We start from the raw sequence: 7,142 nt of genomic DNA on the forward strand, positions 1-7,142 counted from the left end.
AGCAGCAGCAGCAACCTCCTCCTCCTCCTCCCCCAGCACCACTTTTATCCACAGAGCAGGGGACAAACGCCTCTTTTGTTTTCCAAATGAGAAATCACGTCCATTTTGAGGTTTTAATTTATTATCGGTGAATATCTGGGCCAGCCCCACTTCCCAAATCCTGTGCCAGCAGAGCCGAAGCCAGAGCAGCATAAGCAGGAGATGGGGATACCCTTCCCTGCCCATGGAACAAACCCCATCCCATGGCACATATCCACAATAAAAGTGGCACTGCTCTGGTTGGGAAGCGACTTCACCGTGTGGAAAGCAGCTCAGAGAGTAAAAGGAGAAAGTGTAAATCCTTTGGACACAGCCCAGGAGAAGGGCAAAGCTGGAGACAGCGCTTTCCAAGAGCACAGCCTCACCCCCAGCAGAATCCATCTCAGCAACATCAGGTTTTTGCAGCTATACCCGGCACAGCATCGTTTCAAAATCCACGTTTCCTGACACTCTCCCTGTGTCCCCCCACCCCTCATTTTCTCTCTTCCTTCCATTTTGAACAGGCCAAACCATGCCTAAGAGCAGGGAGTTTTGGGATGAGCTTCTCCAGCCCTTGCAAAAGGGCCCCTGCAGGGTTCAGGGACAGTCCTGCATCCAGCAGCATCCTCCCAGCAGCACCCAGGACCACGTGGCCAAAGCGGCATCATTCGTGTCGGAAACCCCATCCCACGGCGGCCAAGCCAAGGAATGTGCCGTGATCCCGGCACATGATGGTGGCACCCAACCGAGCTGTGAGCTCAGGCACAGAGCGAGCTGTGCCCAGAGTCAATGGGCAAAGTAATGGGCCGCTAATTCCCAGTAACAGGCCGCAGGGAACAAGTCACAGGCAGAAAACCAAAGCCAAGGAGATACCAGAAGGAGAAAAGGCTCCTGAGCAAATGAATCCCAGCGCATCCTTCGCTTACAAACAGGTTCTGGCCTTGTATTCTGCATTGAGCAACCTACCTCCGTCCTTCCTGCACTGTCCCTCTTTCCTAAGGCTGAAGACATCTCTTCCCAAGACCGTGACAGCTTCTCCTAGGTGGTCCCCATCCAGATCTTGCTACAGGCGAACAAATACAGGAGCGTCCCCAGCTTGCAGACTCACAACAAGCAGGCAGAAAGAAAGTCACTCACCTAAAATCTACTTTGTGGAATAAACCACGACAAGGAGGAAGCAAGTAAAGGGTTCAGGGTCAGGCTCTGACGGCTGCAGCACGATGTTCGGCTGGCCCTGCCCGGCACCGCTGGGGTTTTTATGCCTTTATTTTATGCCTTTATTAGCCTCAGCAGAGTTAAATCCCCCGGATAAACCCAGCGACCTGGCACAGGTGTGTTGAAATAAGATGTCTCAACACCCCCTGCTCTGGGTGAGCGGCTCATCCCGGCTGATCCTGACCCCGTGTTTGCTTAAACGGGAGCATCGGTGCCTGAGCAAAGACACCCCCAGGACGGCATCTCACGAGCTGCCACACAGCCGCACAACACACAGAGCACGTACCCACCAGCCCGGGGTCTCCCTCTTCCTCCTCTCGGGGGGCTGGGGCTCCCCTGCTTCCCACCAGCATCACTGCCCGCATCCCCATCGCCAGCTCCCCACCAACGCCGGTCACACCAAGGTTTGCCAATAAGGCAGAACAAACACTTTCCCAATCCCCTCCAAACCAAGCCCCCCCCCCCCCCCCCCCCCCGGGAGTTTTTCCTCCTTTGGCACCTTAAACAGAAATGTTTCCTTGCACTTTTCCATGGTTTGAACACGATCTCCCAAGGAACAGTTTTATTATGGCGCCTTTTGCTGCCGACAAACACACCCCGCAGCCCCTGGCTGAGCCGGCACCGGGTGAAATTCCCTCCCGCAGCCACGCTCCACTCCCTGTTTTGCTAAAAAACAAGGATGTTTTTGCTGCTCATCGTTCCCACTGACACAACACAACGCAATAGACTTTGAGCCAACTTGCCAGGGCACGAGCCGGTGGCGAACGTTAACCGGGGCCGGGAGACACCGACGGACACCGACAGCAGGTTCCTTCATCCCAGCACAGCGCTCAACAGAGCCGCTGCAAACACAGCCTTTGCTTTTCCTTAAAAGACACAAGGAGCAAGGATCCCGACTCCTGGTGCCCGTCCGCACACACAGAACTCCCTTGCCCGGGTACCACGTCCCGTTACAGCCTCGGCACAAGGCATCAAAATCCCTTAATGCCTTCCATCCAGCTCCACTCCCAGATCTCATCTCTCCTCCAGCAGGATCCTTACAGAGTAAAACCTGTTGGGTTGTGCTCTCCTCAGCAGCACCACGCTGCCGACCTCCGAAGGGAGCAGCTCTCCTCCTCCGTTTTCACCTCTCGGTTCTTCCCTTTCCCAATGCCATTCCACTCGCAAACACACTTTAGTCACAGGCAGCAGGATCACCAGCACCATGTTTTACCACTGAGATTTGCAACCGATGAAAGGGTTTGAATTAAGAAAAGTTAAAAAACCCACACTCGAGCAGCAGCTTTGCTGCATTTTACACAACAAACAACTGCAGGGGGGGGAAGAAAAAACTAGGAAGTTTCTCAAGCTGTGCCCAGCCCCATCTTGATCTACAAGTTCTATTTGACTTTAAAAGGTGCAGCGCAGCGAGCAGGGGGAGGTTTTGCAAGAGGATAACATGGGTGCGAGTCCTTCCCCATGGAAGAGCTTCACCCTGCAGCCACTGTCACAGCCCTGGGTTGTTCTCACAGCTACCCCTGTGCTTCCCTTGAGCGCATCGGGGCTCCAGTGGCACACGGAGGGGTTTTACCTTCTCCGAGGTGAACACGCGGCTTTCCGGGTGCATTTGTGGTTTTAATTCCCCTCATTTCTCCTTCCCACTAATGCAGCTCATCCCTCCACAGGAAGATGCCCACAGAGCATCCCACCGGAGCAGGACCAAGCTCCCACAGCCCCACTGTACCCCGTGACTCCCGCGGCGGTGCCGGAGGAGCTGGAAATCAAAGAGGATGGGACAGGAAATTTCAGGTTTCCACTTCCAGCAGCAGCAGGTGATGGAGAGGCCACAGCGGGAGCACCCGGATAAACCTCGGGATAAACCCTGGATGTCCACTTGGGAGATGTGGGGTGCAAGCATCCCCTTGAGACCCCCACAGACCACCTGCCAGCTCCAACCCAGGGGCTCTCCCAGGCTCCCAAACCAAGGGGAAAAACCACCCCAGCTCCCCCCTCCATACATAAAGAAAACTCCCCCAAGTATTCCCAGCTACAAACCCCACTCCGCAGTGGGAAACACAAGGCAAAGAGCCATAAACGTGTGTTACTTTAAAAGGAGCAGAAGAAAAGCCGGGACCCCCAGGCTCTCCCGCCTTTCTCCGCTTGGAAGAATTAACCCAATCCCGGCTGGGGGCACAGCTCCCCCCCACCTTGTGCTACAAAGGCAACCCCAGCTCCGCACCTCTCCCCCTTCCGCCTGCCCCACAAAAGAGGAAAAAGGGAGGAGGGAGGAATAAGAAATAAAAGGAGAGCAAACCCTGAAAGGCAGCCCCGAACCCCCCCAGCGAGACCCGACACAGCTCCAGCATCCCCCTCTCCAGCACAGAGAAGAAAAGCTCCCGGACTCCAGGGCAGCAACTTCACAAGCGAGTGCACTCACATTCCTGCCGGGTTACAGGGAGAGAAAAGGGCGAGGGCCCGAGTGGATGTTTGAGTGTCACTTCATTTTACACATTGCACAGATTTGTTCGCAACGGGCCCTGCTCTTCCCTTCCCAAACCGGGACGTAAAACCTACGGACACCCAACTGCCAGGGATGGGACCAGGGCTGGACATGGCATTTACTGATATTCCCTATGTTATTCTGGGGGGGGGTCCTGTGTATCAATCCCCTCCTCCAGCAGCAACTTGAATCCATTTCATTCCCGTCCCTTTTCCCAGTCTCCTGCCCGCCGGCACACATAGACTGAGCCCCCCGCCACTCACCGGGCATCCTCCATCCCCAAACCAGAGGGTACCCGCCACCCCCAGCCCTGCTGGGCAACACATCCCAGGGTACCCATGTGAAGGGGGGGATTTTCCACCCCAATACCGTTCTCCTTGCACTTTTTCCCTGCTGCCACCACCGAGTCCAACTTTGCGCTGCCGGTTTCTCGGGGGTTTGTGGCAGGAGCAATGCTGGACATGGAAGCAGTCCTCTCCCCACACCAAACATCCCAATGGGAGCTTGGGATAAGGGGGAGAAAGAACACACAACAAAACCCCCCCAGCAACTAATCGATTCCTATTAAAAGAGAACTTAAAAAACCCAAACCGGGAGCATCTGCAACCCGGAGCCTGGACCATTATTTGATGCCCCCCCTTTACCCCCTGCTCCTGCCTTTGTGAGGCTTCACAGCCCTCACAAAGCCTCCCCAGCTCAGCACGGGCACTGCTGCCCCTTCTCCCCCCATCCCAGCTTGATTTAAGCAATGCAGAGGGAAGGGAAAAAAATTAAAAGTAAAAAAGGAAAGGAAAAAAAGGGGGGAAAAAAGGGAAAATTTTCCCAAATCTGATGATTTTCTCCATTCACCCACCCCCAGGGGCTCATTGGATTTGTTCTTTTTTTAATAGACTTTAAGGTGGAGTGGAAATTAAAAAAAATAATGCTAAAAAATAACACTCCATTTAGAGTTGGATTTTCACAAGAGCCTGAGACACCGCTCCAGTTAATCGGGAACATAGGGAATCAAGGAAGGGGAAACCTGAAATCGTGTCGTGCCCGAGCCGCACACCGGGGATCCAACACCCAGCACGGCGCTGGATGTTCCTCGGATCAGTTTTTAAACACACAAGAAGAAATCTGTCAAAGTAAATCCTGCCCCTGGTTTGGGTTAAAACCAACCCTTTCCATACAGAAACTCATCAGGTTTTTATTGAATGCCCCACAGCTTTACAGCGCTCGGGTCTCAATCGCTGCTGAGCCGGTTCCGAGGGTGGGAAAAGGGAAATCGCTGGGTATCGGCTCGCAGCCGGAGCGATGGAGATGGAGGAGCCCCCGAGGCTCAATTCGGACACAAATTCCTCTTGGACTATATTAAGAGTAAAAAAACAACCCACCCTGGAGCAAGTTTTCCAAGCGGGCACTTTGCGAGCACCACGGAGCCTGCAGAATTGTGCTTCCTCCTACGTGCATTGTTCACTGGTATTAAAAAGTGCCCAGGAGGGGAGAGGGAGAGACGCGGTCCAGATTGTTTTAAAAGGGGAAAGAAGGGGAGAAAAAGGAACCATTCCCAAATGGAAAAAGAAACCCCAATTACGCTTCACTTGTTCTCTCTGCACCTCCGAAACACGCCTGCCAACTCAGACCAGATTCACCACCACCACCAGAAACCTCCGGAGCGATCCCGGCCAGCGAGACAGAGGCGCATTTGTTCATCCCCCGGACAGCGAGATGGAGCCGGGAAGAAGAGAAAGCGCCGAACTTTGCAAGAGCATCTCACAACAGAAGCGGACACCGGGGTGGGAAGGGGATGGGAAGAGGCTGCTCCCGGCTCCAGGAGCCGGACGGCGTTTGCCCGCGAATTTCTGAACTCCCAGAATACGACAGCTCCGTAATAAAACTCCCTCCAAACACGTTATTGTTGCTGCTGTTAGCGGTGGCCGCTGCAGCGGGGTCCTGACCGGTACCGGGCACCGTGTGGAGGTTAAAAATCCCCCCCCCAAACCCACCCCGACCTCGCTGCTCGCAGACAAAGCCGCACCGAAGCCTCTCAAACTTTGCACCGGGCGGGACGCGGGCGAACGCAGCGCGGGGCTTCACGGCACCGCGACCCCCTCCAGCATCCAAACCTGCGGGGATGGCTCGGGAATATTCTCCAGCTCCATCCGCGGCCGCGCGTCCCGTCCTGCTCTCCCCTCACCTCGCTGCCAGGGTTATTGCTTATTCCAGGCTCTGCCGAGGATTTCCCAGGAGCGCCGCAGGTTCACGGGGACGGCGGCGGCGGCTTCTCCAGCGACCTCAAAACTTCGTGATGGTTCCCGACTTACTGAGTCCTCCCAAAGGAGGGGATCGCGCCCGCTGGGCCGCTCCTCAGCACAGAGCAGCGCGGCTGGGGCTCAGTTAAAATGCGATAGGAGGGAAGAAAAGGGAATAAGGAGGAAAACACCGACCCCAGCGCCCCAAACAACCGGAATTAAAACAGAACTGGTGAAGAGAAAAAGAAAGATGGATTGGGGGGGAGAATGGGAAGCCCCAACAAAGGGAGCCCGGGGCGGCAAGCAGGGCCGTGCCCCCCCCACCTCCCGGTGCGGGGCCCCAGCAGGTCTGGATCCGGCACCGGCAGCGCGAGTTCCCGGTGCCCGATTCTCCCCTCCCAAACCCCGCCGGGGATCCGCGACCCCCCCCAGCCGATAAAACCCTCGGGGGGGGGGGGGGGAAGCTGGGACCCAGCGTCGGGGCTGCCCCGGGCGCACCGAGGACCCTCGCGGTGCGCTGCGAGCTGCGGCCCCCCGGAACCCCGCGCCCCGGCCCCGCTCCCTTTGTCCGCAACAAACTTCCGAGCGCGGGGACACGGACCCGCCGCGCTCCGGGAGCGGAGAACCGGGGTGCATGGGGGGGGGGTCCCGTCCGCCCCACACCTGCCGGCGGGGCTGGGGGCACGTCCCAAGCCCCCCTCGCCGCGGCGGGCGGCGGTGCCGGGGGCACGCTCGGACCCTCCCGCCCCGCTCTCACCCACCTGGTCGCGCCGAGCGCCGGGGTCCAGCGGCGGGCATGCGGCCGCGCCTCCGCCCGCCCCCCTCCGCTTCCCCAAACTTGGACGGGGCGGCGCGGCGGGGCTCAGGAGCGGCGCGGCATGGCGGGGGGCTCCCGGGCGCCGGCGCCGCCGCCCCTGGCCTGGCGCGCTGCTGCGGTGCTGGGCGGCGCCGGCCGAGCGGGGCGCGGGCAGCCCGGGGCCGGGCCGGGGCCGCGCTCAGGTCCGGCTCGGCGCGGCGGCGGCGGCGGCGCGGGCGCGGCGGCGCGGGGCGGGCACCGGCCCTACCATAGTTCCTCTAAAGCAGGTGCAGCCGCTTTCCCCGCCCGCTCCCCTCCCCCGGGCCGCGGGGCGGGAGGGGCCGCACCCCCCAACCCCTTTGGGTGGGAAGGGAGGCGGTGTCCCCCTCCCAACACACCC

General features: G+C 58.3%; 1 protein-coding gene across 1 annotated transcript in view; it reads right to left on the reverse strand.

Annotated features, from left to right (window-relative positions):
• Positions 1-6,804, reverse strand: part of FOXP4 (forkhead box P4) — a gene marked incomplete at its 3' end in the record, with an annotated part of 49,904 nt that extends 43,100 nt beyond the window's left edge. The window contains exon 1 of the mRNA XM_080633113.1: positions 6,708-6,804. The remainder of the gene's footprint in view (positions 1-6,707) is intronic.
• Positions 6,805-7,142: the final 338 nt, after the last annotated feature.

Source organism: Psittacula echo (assembly GCF_963264785.1).
Source record: "Psittacula echo genome assembly, chromosome: 22".
Classification (NCBI taxonomy): domain Eukaryota; kingdom Metazoa; phylum Chordata; class Aves; order Psittaciformes; family Psittacidae; genus Psittacula; species Psittacula echo.